This window comes from Miscanthus floridulus, chromosome 1, assembly GCF_019320115.1.
Source record: "Miscanthus floridulus cultivar M001 chromosome 1, ASM1932011v1, whole genome shotgun sequence".
NCBI lineage: Eukaryota > Viridiplantae > Streptophyta > Magnoliopsida > Poales > Poaceae > Miscanthus > Miscanthus floridulus.
Genome location: NC_089580.1, coordinates 104,770,856 through 104,786,361, shown reverse-complemented (window position 1 = coordinate 104,786,361; position 15,506 = coordinate 104,770,856). Strand labels below are relative to the sequence as shown.

General features: G+C 46.2%; 1 pseudogene; it reads right to left on the bottom strand.

The window, feature by feature from the left end:
• Positions 1–5,687: 5,687 nt before the first annotated feature.
• Positions 5,688–6,727, bottom strand: LOC136460927 (uncharacterized; annotated as a pseudogene).
• Between the last annotated feature and the right edge of the window lie 8,779 nt (positions 6,728–15,506).

Below are 15,506 nucleotides of genomic sequence, written 5' to 3'. Positions count from 1 at the left end.
ACGGTTGTGGAGAGCGGCGGCGCACTAGAGGAGGAAGAAAGGAACGGTGGTGGCTTGGAGGAAGAAGAAGAAGAGGGGCGGCGGCAGCTCGGCTATTTATGCTCATAGGCTAGGGCAGCCAGGGGTCACAGATGGCGGTGATTCTCGGGGTCAGCGCTCCCTAGCCACATGGCACGCATTGAGCAGGGGGTGCAGATTGAGCCGAGGGCGCAGGGCTTGGCATTGTGCACACGCTAACTCGTAGTGGGCGAGCGGTGGTGGCGTGGGAGCAGGGTCGCGGCATGCTCTGCCTAGGGTTCCAGAGGGATGGCTTGGGCCAGCTAGGCAAGGAGAGGGGGGCTCAGTGAAAGGGGTGGCCGCAAGGGGGCAGCTGGGCCGACCTTGCTAGGTCGCTTGGCTGTGTGCGCGTTAGCGGGCCTAGCAGGGATGTTGGGCAGGCTTGGCCCGCGAACGCCGGGGAGTGCTGGGCCAAGCAGGCCATGCGGGTGAGGATGCGAGCAAGCCGGTAGGTTGGAGAGCTGGGCCATCTACGGTGCTTGTCTTGGGCCAAAAGGAGGAGGGGGCTCGGCTAGGCTAGCTGAGAGAGTAGGACGAGTTGGGCTAACTTGGCACCTTGGGCCGAAATGGCTTTCCTATTTTCCTCCCCTTTTCTAATTTCTTTTCTATTTATATTTTCTACCTTCTAAATAAACCAAGGGCTTCGATGTGGGGTCCAATCAAGGGTTGGCAATTCACATGCATTGAGTTGATAAAGATAGTTGGTTGATTATAGAATTTAGGTCAAGGGGTTCAAAACTAAAGAGATGAATTGAGAGAGAGGTAGAAGGATTCATGAGAGATTCCAGAAGGAGTCAAAGGATTTGCTATGGACTTGTGCTCTCCAACACAAAACCCTAAACCAAAATAAGGAACTCTGGCAAGCTCCTACAAGCAACACTATATGTATGCAACAATTTATTTATAAATTGTTCTTTGTTTGACCTAGCATCTACATGCTTCACATATTGTGAGAATTTTTTTTAAAAAGTTCGTATTTTTGGATTCTCCAAAAACCTGGGTTGTTACAGTCACTCTCTCGAATCTTCATCTGATGATAGCCAGATCTGAGATCAATCTTGGAGAAATACTTGGCACCTCAAAGCTAATCAGGCAGATCATCGATTCTTGGCAGAGGGTACTTGTTCTTGATGGTGACTGCGTTCAAGTTCTGGTAGTCAATGCACATTCTTATTGAGCCATCCTTCTTCCTAACAAACAGAATAGGGGATCCCTAGGGCGAAGCACTGGGTCTGATATATCCCTTCGAGATGAGCTCATCAAGCTATTTCTTGAGCTCGGCCAGTTCCTCAACTGACATGCAATAGGGTCTCTTGGCAATAGGTCCTATTCCCAGCAAAAGATCAATGATGAACTCTACATCATGGTCTGGTGGCATACTCGGTAATTCTTCAGGGAATACATCGGGATAGTCTCTGACCACAGGCACATCATGAACTTTCTTCTCCTCTTTCTGCGATTCTGAACTCGCTTTAAGGGCACATAGGATAGAAGTGGACTTTCCGGACTAAGGTTCACACCTAATAACTTGGCCTGATGGGTGGGTCACTTGGACATATCTAGGTGAACATGATATGATACCTTGGTGAATGGTTAGCCAATCCATGCCTAAGATGACATCTAGGTTTGTGGAAGGTAACAGGGTTAGGTCGGCTTTAAAGGTAAGACCCTCAATGGTAAGACTCACTCCCTTACAGATGTGAGTGCACTTTAGGTCTCCTAAAGGTGAGCTGGTGATGATAGGCTTTCCATGTGGGGTTACAGGCAAGTCATGCTCTCGTGCAAACTTGGATGATATGTAAGAACAAGTTGCTCTAGAGTCAAATAGAACTGATGCAGTATTGCCATTAACTAAAAACATACCGTACACAATGTCAGGGGCAGCCTGTGCTTCCTCGGCATCTAGATGGTTGAGACACCCATGGGTAGCAGATCCCTTGAACTGAGACTTCTGAGCAGCTGAGTTCTATGGGCACTCAGCGGCTTTGTGACCTAGTTGGCCAAAAGCGAAGCAGGTGAAAGGCGTACTGCCTGTAGGGGTTGGCGCGGGTGCCTTCCAGTTTCCAGTGCTTGGTGTGGAGCGGTTCTATGCTGGGCGTTCATTCATAGAGCGGGTGATATGAACCCGCTAGGGTTTGTTCCCAATCTTTCGATGAGAGGTGTGGGATAACTCGATTGATGGGTGGAGATGACATTCATGGCCCGACTATAGCCTTCCAAGCTGCGCCTTAGCAACTGATACACCACCTCCAATGGCTGCCGCGATCTTATGGAGCGTGTCACCCGGCCACTAGGGCACTTGTCCTACAAGCAATCGAAGAACTAGCAAGAACAAGTATAGCAAGTACTAAATTACTAGATGTAGATGAAAGTTTCAAACTCAATCTCAATTAAGGTGGGGTTCCAAAGACAAGAAGACGGGCGGCTGATCCAGCACGCGCGCTTACAAGCAAGTAGCGAGAGCTAAACTTGATCTAAACAAAACCCGACTATTCTTGGTGGCGGCTAAGGAGTATATGAAGGTGGAAGGATGACCAGGGGGTGTTGGGGTCATTCTCCAACCCTAGGACATGTCCCTAATGGACCCAACTTGATACACGGCCCATTGGACCAAACTAAGGTGACGCAGCACCTTTGGACAGACAAGCTCTTAGTAGTAATTCAGTCATTGCGGCCGCCTCAAAACAGATATGGACTTGATTCTAGATCCATATGAAAATAGACTTCATAAGGATTCCATGAAGTACTTGAACGCCCCAATCCGAGTTCCGTATGCGACCTGTGGTGACCATCACAAGTTGGAGCTATCCTGTAGTCCGAATTCAGCCTCCGCGAATCCTTGTCCCTTTCGGTCCTCTCCCTGGTTCCTAACCAAAACAAGAGTGCACACGTCTCCATGGTCTAAATATGATGGACAGGAACTCAAGAGTGAACTTACTTGATGATTAATGTGACGAGCACGGGCGCGAGTAATAGGACCAGAAACTGGTACTCGTGTCGGCGTGGATGTATCGTTGGTGTTGATGTCCTCATCATCCTCCCCTTCTTGCATTTGAGGCGTCCTCGACTCAAACTCATCTTCTTCTCCCAAATATGGCTTCAAATTTGCAATGTTAAATGTGGGACTAACCCCAAATTCTATAGGCAGATCGAGTTTATATGCATTATCATTAATTTTCTCTAACACTTTAAATGGTCCATTAGCCCTAGGCATCAATTTAGACTTTCTGAAATCAGGAAACCTATCCTTTCTCAAGTGCAACCAAACTAAATCTCCAGGTTCAAATATTAGTTCCTTTCTACCTTTATCACCAGCAATCTTATATTTAGCATTCATACGCTCTATGTTTTCTTTAGTTGTTTCATGCAGTTTTAACATCAATTCAGCACGCTTAGTAGCATCAAAATTTAGTTTTTCAGAAGATGGCAAAGGCATCAAATCAATAGGAGCATGAGGCAAGAAACCATAGACAATCTGAAATGGGCACATCTTTGTAGTAGAATGCAGCGAACGATTATAAGCAAATTCAATATGAGGCAAACAATCTTCCCACATCTTAATGTTCTTCTTTAAAACAACCCTTAACATAGTAGACAAAGTTCTATTGATAACTTCAGTTTGACCATCGGTTTGGGGATGACATGTAGTAGAAAACAAAAGCTTAGTCCCCAGTTTTCCCCATAAAGTCTTCCAAAAATGACTAAGAAATTTAGCATCACGATCAGAAACAATTGTGTTGGGCACACCATGCAAACGAACAATTTCTCGAAAGAACAAATCAGCAATATGAGTAGCATCATCCGTTTTATGACAGGGTATGAAATGTGCCATCTTAGAAAATCTATCAACAACCACAAACACACTATCACGTCCCTTCCTAGTCCTTGGCAAACCCAACACAAAATCCATAGAAATATCTTCCCAAGGGCGCTAGGAACAGGTAGAGGCAAATACAAACCGTGTGGATTTAACCGTGACTTAGCCTTTTGACATGTCGTGCAACGAGCAACAAACCTCTCCACATCTCTTCTCATCTTTGGCCAAAAGAAATGACCAGCAAGTATGTCCTCTGTTTTCTTAGCTCCAAAATGCCCCATCAAGCCACCTCCATGCGCTTCCTGCAGCAACAACAAACGAACGGAGCTAGCTAGAATGCATAGCTTGTTAGCTCTAAACACAAACCCATCACTAAAGATGAATTTGTTCCAACCTTTCCCATCTTTACAATGTAGCAACACATCTTTAAAATCAGCATCATTAACGTATTGGTCCTTAATTGTTTCTAATCCAAAGATTTTGTAATCAAGTTGATTCAGCAAGGTATATCTCCTAGACAAAGCATCAGCAATAATATTCTCTTTCCCTTTCTTGTGCTTAATAACATAAGGAAAAGATTCAATAAATTCAACCCACTTAGCATGTCTACGGTTCAATTTCCCTTGACTACGAATATGCTTCAAAGACTCATGATCAGAATGAATAACAAACTCTTTGGGCCACAAGTAATGCTGCCATGTTTCTAATGTGCGAACAAGAGCATACAATTCCTTATCATATGTAGAATAATTTAGAACAGGCCCGCTCAATTTTTCACTAAAATACGCAACAGGTTTGCCTTCTTGTAACAAAACACCACCCAGTCCAATTCCGCTAGCATCACATTCAAGCTCAAAAGTCTTATTAAAATCAGGAAGTTAGAGGAGAGGTGCATGTGTCAACTTATCTTTTAGCATATTGAAGGAGTTCTCTTGTACTTTGCCCCAACTAAAAGGCACTCCCTTCTTTGTAAGCTCATTCAAAGGTGCAGCAATGGTACTGAAGTCCTTCACAAATCGGCGATAGAAACCAGCAAGTCCTAGGAAACTCCGCACTTGTGTGATAGTCTTTGGTTACAGGCCATCCCTGTATAGCTTCTACCTTGGCTTGATCAACCTCAATTTCCTATGGAGTCACAACATAGCCAAGAAAAGACACTCGATCGGTGCAAAAGGTGCACTTCTCAAGGTTACCAAATAAACGTGCATCTCGTAAAGCATTAAAAACAGCACGTAAGTGATCAAGATGTTCATCCATAGATTTGCTATAAATCAATATATCATCAAAGTAGACTACAACAAATTTTCCAATGAAAGCACGCAAAACCTCGTTCATTAACCTCATGAAGGTACTAGGTGCATTAGTTAACCCAAAAGGCATGACTAACCACTCATATAAACCAAATTTAGTTTTGAAAGCAGTTTTCCATTCATCTCCCAATTTCATACGAATCTGGTGGTACCCACTTCGCAAATCAACTTTGGAAAACACATTAGCACCACTCAGTTCATCAAGCATATCATCCAATCGTGGAATAGGGTGTCGATATCGAATGGTGATATTATTAATAGCTCTACAATCAACACACATACGCCATGTTCCATCTTTCTTAGGCACTAAAATGATAGGAACAGCACAAGGACTAAGGGACTCACGCACATAACCTTTGTCGAGTAGTTCTTGCACTTGTCGTTGAATTTCCTTCATTTCTTCTGGATTAGTCCTGTATGGCGCACGGTTTGGCAAAGATGCACCAGGAATAAGATCAATTTGGTGCTCAATCCCTCGTATTGGTGGCAGCCCCGCTGGTATCTCACTTGGAAAAACATCCAAAAACTCCTGCAAAATGTTAGCAACAGCAGGGGGCAAAGAATGCTGCATATCGTGAACTAAAATCAAAGCACCCTTGCATACCAAAGCATAGGCAACAGAAGTGGAAGCAACCAATTCATTAATATCAGATTTAGTAGCAAGCAAGCAATGTCCTTTCAATCTTATCTCATCTTTGTTACTACTAACAGATTTGACATTCTTATCGATCTCAGATTTAGTTTTCTTAGCTTTAGCAACATCATCACGCACAATAGCTTCAGGAGACATAGGAAGCAAAACAATTTTCTTATCATGGTGTATGAGAGAATACATATTTGATCTACCATGATGCATACAATCTATATCAAATTGCCATGGTCTACCTAGCAGAATATGACAAGCTTCCATAGGCACAACATCATAGTCAACAACATCATGATATGATCCAATAGCAAAATGAATTCATACCAATCTCGTTACCTTAACCTTACCACTATTGTTGAGCCATCGAATGTGATATGGATGTGGGTGCGGTTTGGTTGTAAGTGCAAGCTTCTCTACCATATCGCTGCTAGCCAAGTTGTTGCAGCTACCTCCATCAATTATCAAACGGCACGAACGCTCTTTAATGACACACTTTGTTTGGAACAGTGTATGCCGCTGATTTTGCTCTGCCTTCTCCATTTGTGCGCTAAGCACACGCTGCACAATGAGGCTCTCATAATGATCTGCATCCTCTGCTCCAATCTGCTCTTCTGGTTGTTCCTCACTTCCTACATGGTCAGCAGCAAGCAAAGCAAGTGTATCTTCATCAAAATCACTAGCAGAGGAATACTCACCATCATCTTTGACGACCATAACACGCTTGCTTGGACAGTCACGCATCACATGTCCATATCCCTTGCACCGGTGACACTGAACGTCTCTTGTTCTACCTGTAGATGCCATGGATGAAGCACTCGCAGCAGGCTTCTAGGTCGTCTTCGCCACTGAATTTGCGGAAGTAGCACGAGGTTTGTCGCTGGATGTTGGCATAGGAGCACGTGTGGTTGGAGTAGTAGTCGTGCGGGGCTGCCATGAATTAGTTTTCCCTGTAGAAATATTATTCTTGGCACTGGCACGTCGCCCCTGCACTTCCCTTTCAGCTTTACAAGCAAGATGAAACAAACGGGTTACGTTAGTGTATTCTTTATAATCAAGGATGTCTCGGATTTCACTGATTTAACCCACCCAAAAATCTTGCCATAGCAGGTTCCTCATCCTCATCTAAATTACAACGCAACATACCCATTTGCAATTCTTGATAATATTCTTCTACACTTTTAGCACCCTGTCTCAGTTGTTGCAATTTATTTAACAAATCACGTGCATAGTAAGAAGGAACAAATCTAGCCCTCATGATTCGTTTCAAAGCATTCCAAGTTCGTGGTATGTTATTAGGATTTTTCTTGCCATACTCTATCCACCAAACAGTAGCAAAATCAGTAAACTCACTAGTAGCAGCCCTAACACGTGTATTCTCAGGAAATTCATGACATGCAAACTTTTGATCAACAGCAATTTCCCAAGTAATGTATGCATCAGGATCATATTTACCATCAAAAGGAGGTATCTTAAATTTTATCTTACTGAAAGCATCATTATTATTGGGTACCTCACGTCGGCGGTGACCACCCTATACCTCTACGATTATGGCATAGGCGACGCTGGTCACGAGTGTCATGAGCATCATGTTCAGTATCAGCAGTATAATCATCATCATAATTATCTTTGAATCGCTCTTCGTCCTTGTTGTCTTCATTATGCTGCTCTTTGTCTTTCGTGTGGAAGTCATCAAAACGCTTCAGAAGAGCAGCAAGGCTTCTGTCCATACGGGCAACAGATGCCTCCAATCCTATAAGCTTGGTGGTGGAGGCAAGTTGGGTGGCCTCCAGTTGCCCAATCTTGTCATTGGTCACCTGTAAATCTTGATCAAGTCCTTCTGTATGCTGCTGCACTTGCCTTGTAAAATGTTGAATGATGCCCTTGGTGCGAGGAGATTGTGGCCTCTTGTTAACATCCTCTGATCCTGACATGGTTTAAAAGACAAGGGCCACAAGAAAAACAGGTGAAGAAATAAAAGCCCTACAGCTATTAGGATGTAGCTACTGCAAGGCGCTCACTCTCAACCTGTTACAAAAGCTCTTATCAATTCTTACCTTGCTCAACAGGAGGGAACGACAACCAACAAGTCTGCAACCGTGGAATGAAGTGTATCGGTGCCACAACAACAACACCTGTCAAGCTGTAGTCGAAATATGTGGAAGCTATAGGTGGCTGAAGCAAGGAAGTACTAGCACCACTGTCAGTCACAAAAACAAGCTGAATAATTGTTCAACGGTGGTACTGTGCTGGTCCTAGCCTAGACCGTGCTAGAGACGCGAGCCTGGGCACAAAGGAGGTCACAACACACCACCGGAAACAATGGAGAAGCACAACGAACAACCCCTTTTTTCTTTTTTTTCCCTTGTTTTTTTCTTTTTTTTTCTTTTTTTTCTGGGGATCCTCAAAACTGATTATATAAACAAAAAGACTTCACAGGAGTCACACACCACGCAAACTTTTTTTTCGAAGGACAGGGGTATTCTCTCTCTCTCTCTAGAGTAAAAACCAAACCAAAACGTATATGCAGGTCGTGGAGAGTTGGAGTATAAGTAGAACTACTGCTGCACAAAGATGTACTCAGATTCGGTCTCACAACAGCAACCAGGCCGCTGTCAATTTGGACTAAAAACCGATTCCAACTCGAACTCAACACCACATGGGATTCGGTCTCAAACTCGGATTCCTACTCGGTCTTGAACACAAGGATGTATTCGGATTCAGCCAACAGAAGGTTTATATGTTAGCACACGGCTGTGACTAGAACGTGACAAGAACTCGAAACTCTAAAGGACAAAAACTAAGACCAGCAACTCGACACAACCGATGTAGCCGACAACTCAATAAGCCCTAACTAAGCAGTGCTAGCAAAGGCTCAAAGGGTTTATAGGATCACGGGTAAAACTAATCTACTATATTTTTTTTGCTTTTCTGGACTATAGGAAAAATTAGAACAACGAAAGGATTGGAAGATTCTCACCGATAAACCTTGCTCTGATTACCAACTGATATGAACCCGCTACGGTTTGTTCCCGATCTTTCGATGAGAGGTGTGGGATAACTCGATTGATGGGTGGAGATGACGTTCACGGCCCGACTACTAGCCTTCCAAGCTGCGCCTTAGCAACCGATACACCACCTCCAATGGCTACCGCGATCTTGTGGAGCGCGTCACCCGAGCCACTAGGGCACTCGTCCTGCAAGCAATCGAAGAACTAGCAAGAACAAGTATAGCAAGTACTGAATTACTAGATGTAGATGAAAGTTTCAAACTCAATCTCAATTAAGGTGGGGTTCCGAAGACAAGAAGACGGGCGGCTGATCTAGCACGCGCGCTTACAAGCAAGTAGCGAGAGCTAAACTTGATCTAAACAAAACCCGACTATTCTTGGTGGTGGCTAAGGAGTATATGAAGGTGGAAGGACGACCAGGGGGGTGTTGGGGTCGTTCTCCAACCCTAGGACGCGTCCCTAATGGACCCAACTTGATACACGGCCCATTGGACCAAACTAAGGTGACGCAGCACCTTTGGACAGATAAGCTCTTAGTAGTAATTCAGTCATTGCGGCCGCCTCAAAACAGATATGGACTTGATTCCTAGATCCATATGAAAATAGACTTCATAAGGATTCCATGAAGTACTTGAACTGCCCCAATCCGAGTCCGTATGCGACCGTGGTGACCATCACAAGTTGGAGCTGTCCTGGAGTCCGAATTCAGCCTCCGCGAATCCTTGTCCCTTTCGGTCCTCTCCCTGGTTCCTAACCAAAACAAGAGTGCACGCGTCTCCATGGTCTAAATATGATGGACAGGAACTCAAGAGTGAACTTACTTGATGATTAATGTGACGAGCACGGGCGCGAGTAATAGGACCAGAAACTGGTACTCGTGTCGGCGTGGATGTATCAGTTGGTGTTGATGTCCTCATCAGCAGGAACGGTTGAAACGGTCCTGAGTGTTGCGGTCCTAAACATAATGGTCCCGGGTGTAACGATCCTGAGCAGGGTGGGAGTATTTGGTGGTGTGGCCTCCACTACCCCTACTCGATCCAGTGTTGTCATCCCTGTTGTGGCGAGAGCATTCCCTAGATGGTGCATCTCTGTGGAACCTCTTGCGGTCACGGCCACAGGAAGGACTCCTCAGGCTTACGCTTCCTCTCCCTGTACTCTTTAGCTTCAGCACGGTCCTTCTCAATCTAGATGCAACGATCCACTAGAGCACGCAGCGTGCTACTCTCAATACCACCAAACTTCAGCTTGATGTGTGGGTTAAGTCCCTTGCGGTAATAGTACAGCTTCTCCTTCTCAGAGTTCACAACATAGGAAGGTGCATAGCATAGAAGGTTGGTGAAACGAGTAGTGTACTCAGTCACTCTGTCCTTTCCCATCTTGATGTTGTGGAACTCCTCGGCTTTGGCCTCCATGATACCCTTGGGAATGTGATACTCGGTGAATGCTTTGGCGAACTCATCCCACGAGATGTTGGCAGTGTCCTCATGGGAATCACTGAAACTGTCCCACCAGGCACGTGCTGCACCTAGTGAGCTAGTGTGCGGCAGCTCCAACACACTCATCGTCGGTGAAAGTAGTGAGGTCAAGCTTCTTCTCCATCTCCTTGAGCCAGTCATTGGCTACAAGCGGGTTAGGGTCGGTGCCATCATAGGTAGGTGGCCTTAGCTTCAGAAATCCTTCCTAGCTTCCTTAGGAAATCATTCTGCTAGCCTCCCTAGCGACGGTTTGCTCCATTAACAAGAGCTGCAAGAAGTTGGGTCTGTTGTGCCATCACCTCTGCCAGGTTCGATGGTGGTGGTGGCAGAATGTTCTCCTCAGGCACCAGGGTATTCTCCAGGTTTGAAGGGTATCCCTCCACGTCCACTGGCCACAGTTGTTGCCACCATGCCCCCCATTTGGTTCGACTGGTTCGGGGGTGGGCGCACGTCCACGGTTCATTAGACAATTAGATCAGGCGGTTCGGCATTTGCAACACAGATCATATAAATTTTAGTGTTTGTGCCATAAGTGCTTATAATTTAGTATGATTACATAATTTTGACGAATTTAAAGAAAAACATTTATTCTATCCAACACTCATTACAAAGAAGCAATAAGGTCCACAAAATGCAATAAGATACAAAACATTCATTACATGGGTTTTATTACATAGCATCATCTTAAGTAGCTACACTTGAAGACTCGTGAGAATCATACTACGCATAGTATCTCAGATTACATCTCATAAGGGGTACATCATGGGGTACAACCTATGGAAGCCACTGATATGACTCATGACCACAGTAGGGTCATCTACTCTAACTCGTATACCGCAGCTAGAATATGACTATTCTCGATCTCGATCTCCTTGTTAGACTTGTGAAGTCGGGACACATACTTCAAGGCCTCAGGCGAGCTCCTCGGTAGGCTTGGCTCCAGGTAGGGTAGGGCAGGCGTCTAGGTTGAGGCGAGTTGGGGCTAACTCAAACTCCTCTATCCTAGGCTTCGTCTTCCTATGAATCTCCTTGCGTAGTTGATCCCACATACCCTTCATCTCCCTAAGGCGCTTCTTGTCAAACTTCTGCCAAGCCTATCATGTCCTCTCACACTTGTCCTGTAGGTACTCGTTCTGCCTGAGTGCCTCAATTAGGTGACCCTAGTTGTGAATGACCTTCTTCCTGAACTCCTCTAGATCCTGAGTCATGGTCTTGTTCCGAGATTGGATTTTCAGCATATCAATCCCCTTGGACCTTTCTCTGTCCCCTCTGCGTTTGAACTCGGCCTTCTTGTCATCTAACTCTCTTTACAACTCCAAGACCTTGCTGTCGAGGTAGCAGTTCCTGTTGCCTAGGTCGGTGGCTTTGTCCTATAAGTCTGTGACCTCAGTTCTATGGACTTCTTCATGATGGTTGAGCTAGTCCTGTAGCTTAGCAACTATCTCAAGTAGACTAGCTCGCTCCTATGCTCCCTGTGAGTCCCGCTCCTGGTACTCCCATAGAAGGGCCTAGTTCTAACATCTCCTCTGCTCAAGCTGGGTCATGTACCTGTCCTGCTCTAGTAGGTGGATAGCCGAGATGCGAAGGCATCTGTCCTCCTCGACAAAGATAACTCTACCAGCTATGAAACTCTGCTCACTAGGGGTAAGGCTGAGGTTGAGGGCCTAGGGAAGTAGATAGAACTCTGTCGTCTTCAGGTGCTCGTAGTGGTCCCTTATCACTCTATGAAGTGCCTTATGTGAGATAGCTTGTAGTCCCTCCTTGACTGTGTCCTCTATAGTCAACTCGGTGAAAGCTAGGATAGAAGGTAAGGTAGTGCTAGCTGGGAACTCGACTAAGGTGACAACCGATCCTTCGATTCCTCCTTCTTGAGCTGGCTTTCCAGGTGCAGGTGACCTTGACAAGCTCATTAGGGACTCCTAACATGACGAGAACTCAGTAGAGGGTCTGTGCAAAACCCCCGAGCTCACGTAGGTCGAAGGTAAGCTTAGCATGGTCCAGAGGTAGCGGTCCTAGAGGCGGCCAGTCGACTGTTCATTGCCATCTGCATGTTTTTAAGGAATAGGTGTTAGCAGGTCAATAATAGATAAGCCTTGCATAAAAGTAAATGCAGGGTCGGTATATAACCGAAAGAAGGGCTGTTCACGTCCTATTCTATCATCCATTTCTGAGGGTTTCGTCCTATGGTCAAGTATGGCTCTGATACCAACTGAAGCGACCTGATTTCCATGAAGCGAAATCCACAGAGTCGAAGTGTAATAAGACTGTTGTGGATCATATTACCCAATTTCTAGTCGAATACCACATCCATACAATGATAATATCAGAGTTCAAATAGTGCAGAATAACATAATTTATTACATCACCGCATTGGCGAATCAAAAGTAGCATTCATTCAGAACAGCTTGAAGATAAGATCGCCAAACTCGAGCGTAGGAACGAACCCCTCAACCGTCAAACTCCTTGGAGCTATACTCCTCAGCAGAACCTGTGTACCAAAATTTATCAGTACGATTTGTACTGGCCACTCCCACCCTATGAGCATTGCTTTGTGGAAATTGGATGCAAGTTGGATATAATCAAAAGGAACCTATAAGGCTGGGGTTTCCTATGTATTAGAATATCAAGTATATAATAGTGTTGTCAAGTTTTAACACTATTCCCACACACATTCCACCCCATTCTCGTCTAGAGCCAGGTTTTGATCCTAGGATTGATATACCACCATCTCCACACCATCATCATACCATCGCTCAGTCGATAGGCCAACTCCCTCTCGGCACTGTCTCAAGGCCCGTAGCCCTTGGCTATGACCGACACTCTCTCACGGGGGAAGAAGAGAAGGACTCATCTCACTATCTAGTTTAAGCGAAACCCAGGAAAGGTCCATAGCCGATAGGTCGACACATGTATCGATCGATCAACCATACACTCTGCAGAGGTTTTACATAACCACAAGATCTGTCTTCTTCGCTGACCATCATCAACTGGGCTAATTCTGGCTGCTTGCTAGCCTAGGATAATGCCAGCTCTACCATTCATCCCTGGTACACCCCAAGTCTAGTCTAGGGTGGCTGAAACTTGTGAGTCATGAGCCGGGTCCACAAGGTCTCCATGAAGTCTCAGGAAGGGTGTGGGGGAATCCTTCGTGCGCCGTACCTCCTTACACTGTCCGCTATGAACCTAGCAGTAGTGGCAATATCCTACCAAGTAGTCTGGCCGTCCCGCACCATATAGGCTGAGTGGTACGTAAGGCTTCCCGGTGAATCTGAGTACTAGTAAGTCCTTAGGGATGACCAAGCCAGAATGTCTTCATCAGGGTTTCCATTTATCGTGCCACCATAGCATCTCCATCCCGGGCTCCTCCCATCACGGGTTCACACCTAGGACCTCCTCATATACCATTTACCCACCACAGGTATCCGTTTCCAAGGGTGCCTAGGTAGCACCCCCTGGCAAGACTTGCCCCAGGCTCATCGTATACTCCAACTTGGTTGACACAACCCTCACCCTCCACATACCCAAGTCACACACGCAGCACTCTCCCCATAGTCCAGATAACACTAGTTTCCACCACGCATTTAATGTAGTATAAGCATAGTAGAAGTATAAGCAATGAAATATAGCAGGAAGCGTGTGTCTAGCCTAATAGTAGGGTATGCAGGGGTAAGGTTGTGTCAAGGTAAAGGCCATCAAGTAAGCATACTACCATACAAGTCCTATCATAGTATGATTATAATAGTAAAGTAAAGTAATAGCAGTCCTATATTAGCCGTGCGTAATAGGTGCTACGAGATTGGGTGGGATGTGGCACCTTGAGTGTAGTCAGTCTCCGTACTCCTCATGGTACTCACGATCCTTATCTATCTGGTTCTCCTCTGAGTCTGCATACGATCGAATTATAGTCGTGTTAGCGGCAGTCTATAGAATAGCACAAAGAAGCAATGAAAATTCAAAAGAGCCAAATGCACTCAAACATGGGTTCATTGCATAAAGCTCGATTTTAGATGAATTTTGGTCCTGGTTTCATATTTTTCTGAGGTCATATGAATTAGTTATGAATTTCTAAAGTTTTAATCATTTCTAAAATGGAAAAGGCTGAATTAATCCTGGGCTGACACGTGTCACGCTGTGACTGGTCCACGTGGCATGCTGACATCAGCATGACGTCATCATCTCGGTTCAGGTACTGATAGGTGGGGTCCCGCATGACATCATCATGACATTAGCATGATGTCACTCAATGACAAGTGGGTCCAGCGGCTCTGTGTCGCTGACTTGTAGACCCGGTCTAAGTCATCATCAAGTCAATTGAGCGAGTCAATGGTCAACGGATCACAGTCACTGATAGGTGGCCCTAGTCAACGGTTAGTGTTGACCAGTCAATGGCTAATACAGGCCGGGCCTCGACTAGGCTGGTTGGGCCTGGATATGGGCTGGGCTTTGGCCTACCACATGGCGCGCGCTGGTGCGGCCACGTCGTCTTACTAGGCCACTAATGGGCCGTGATCCATGGGCGCAAGTGAGGCATGGTTCATGGTGAACCCGCCTATGTTGGTCCATAGACCGCAGAGCCAGTCTATGATGGACTTGGTCCACTTACTCCTTCCCAGGGTTTGGTTGACGTGCACGATGTGGTCGTGGTCGGAGCTCAGCGGAGCTGCTCGGGACATGGTCGGTGAGGTCGTGGTCGGTGCTCGGCGAAGCTGCTCGGGACATGGTCGATGAGGTCGTGGTTGGTCCTCGGTGGAGCTGCTCGAGACGTGGTCAGCGAGGTCATGGTCGGTGCTCGGCGGAGCTGCTTGGGACATGGTCGTGGTCAGAGCTCGGCGGAGCTGCTCAGGACGTGGTCGACGAGGTCGACGAGGGGAAAATCCCCTTTTCTTCCCAGACGGGGCTCTCGCTAGCGGTGAGGTCACCAGCGAGCCCCCGTGGCGGCGCTAGCATCCGATTAGGGTAGGCAATAGCTTCCCCAAGCCTCGACGAGTGCGACGGTGGGGTTGGGGTGACAACTAGGGCTCCCTAGGGCTCTAGACACGGCGTACGGTGGCGTGGGTTCATCGGCGTGCATGGACAGGGCTGCAGTTGTAGCGAGAGCCCAATTGGAAGAGTGTGTGAGCTCCACGGTGTTTCTACGGCCATGGTGGGCATGTTGACGGAGCTCCTGGTGCTCCCAGAGGCTTTGGCCATGGT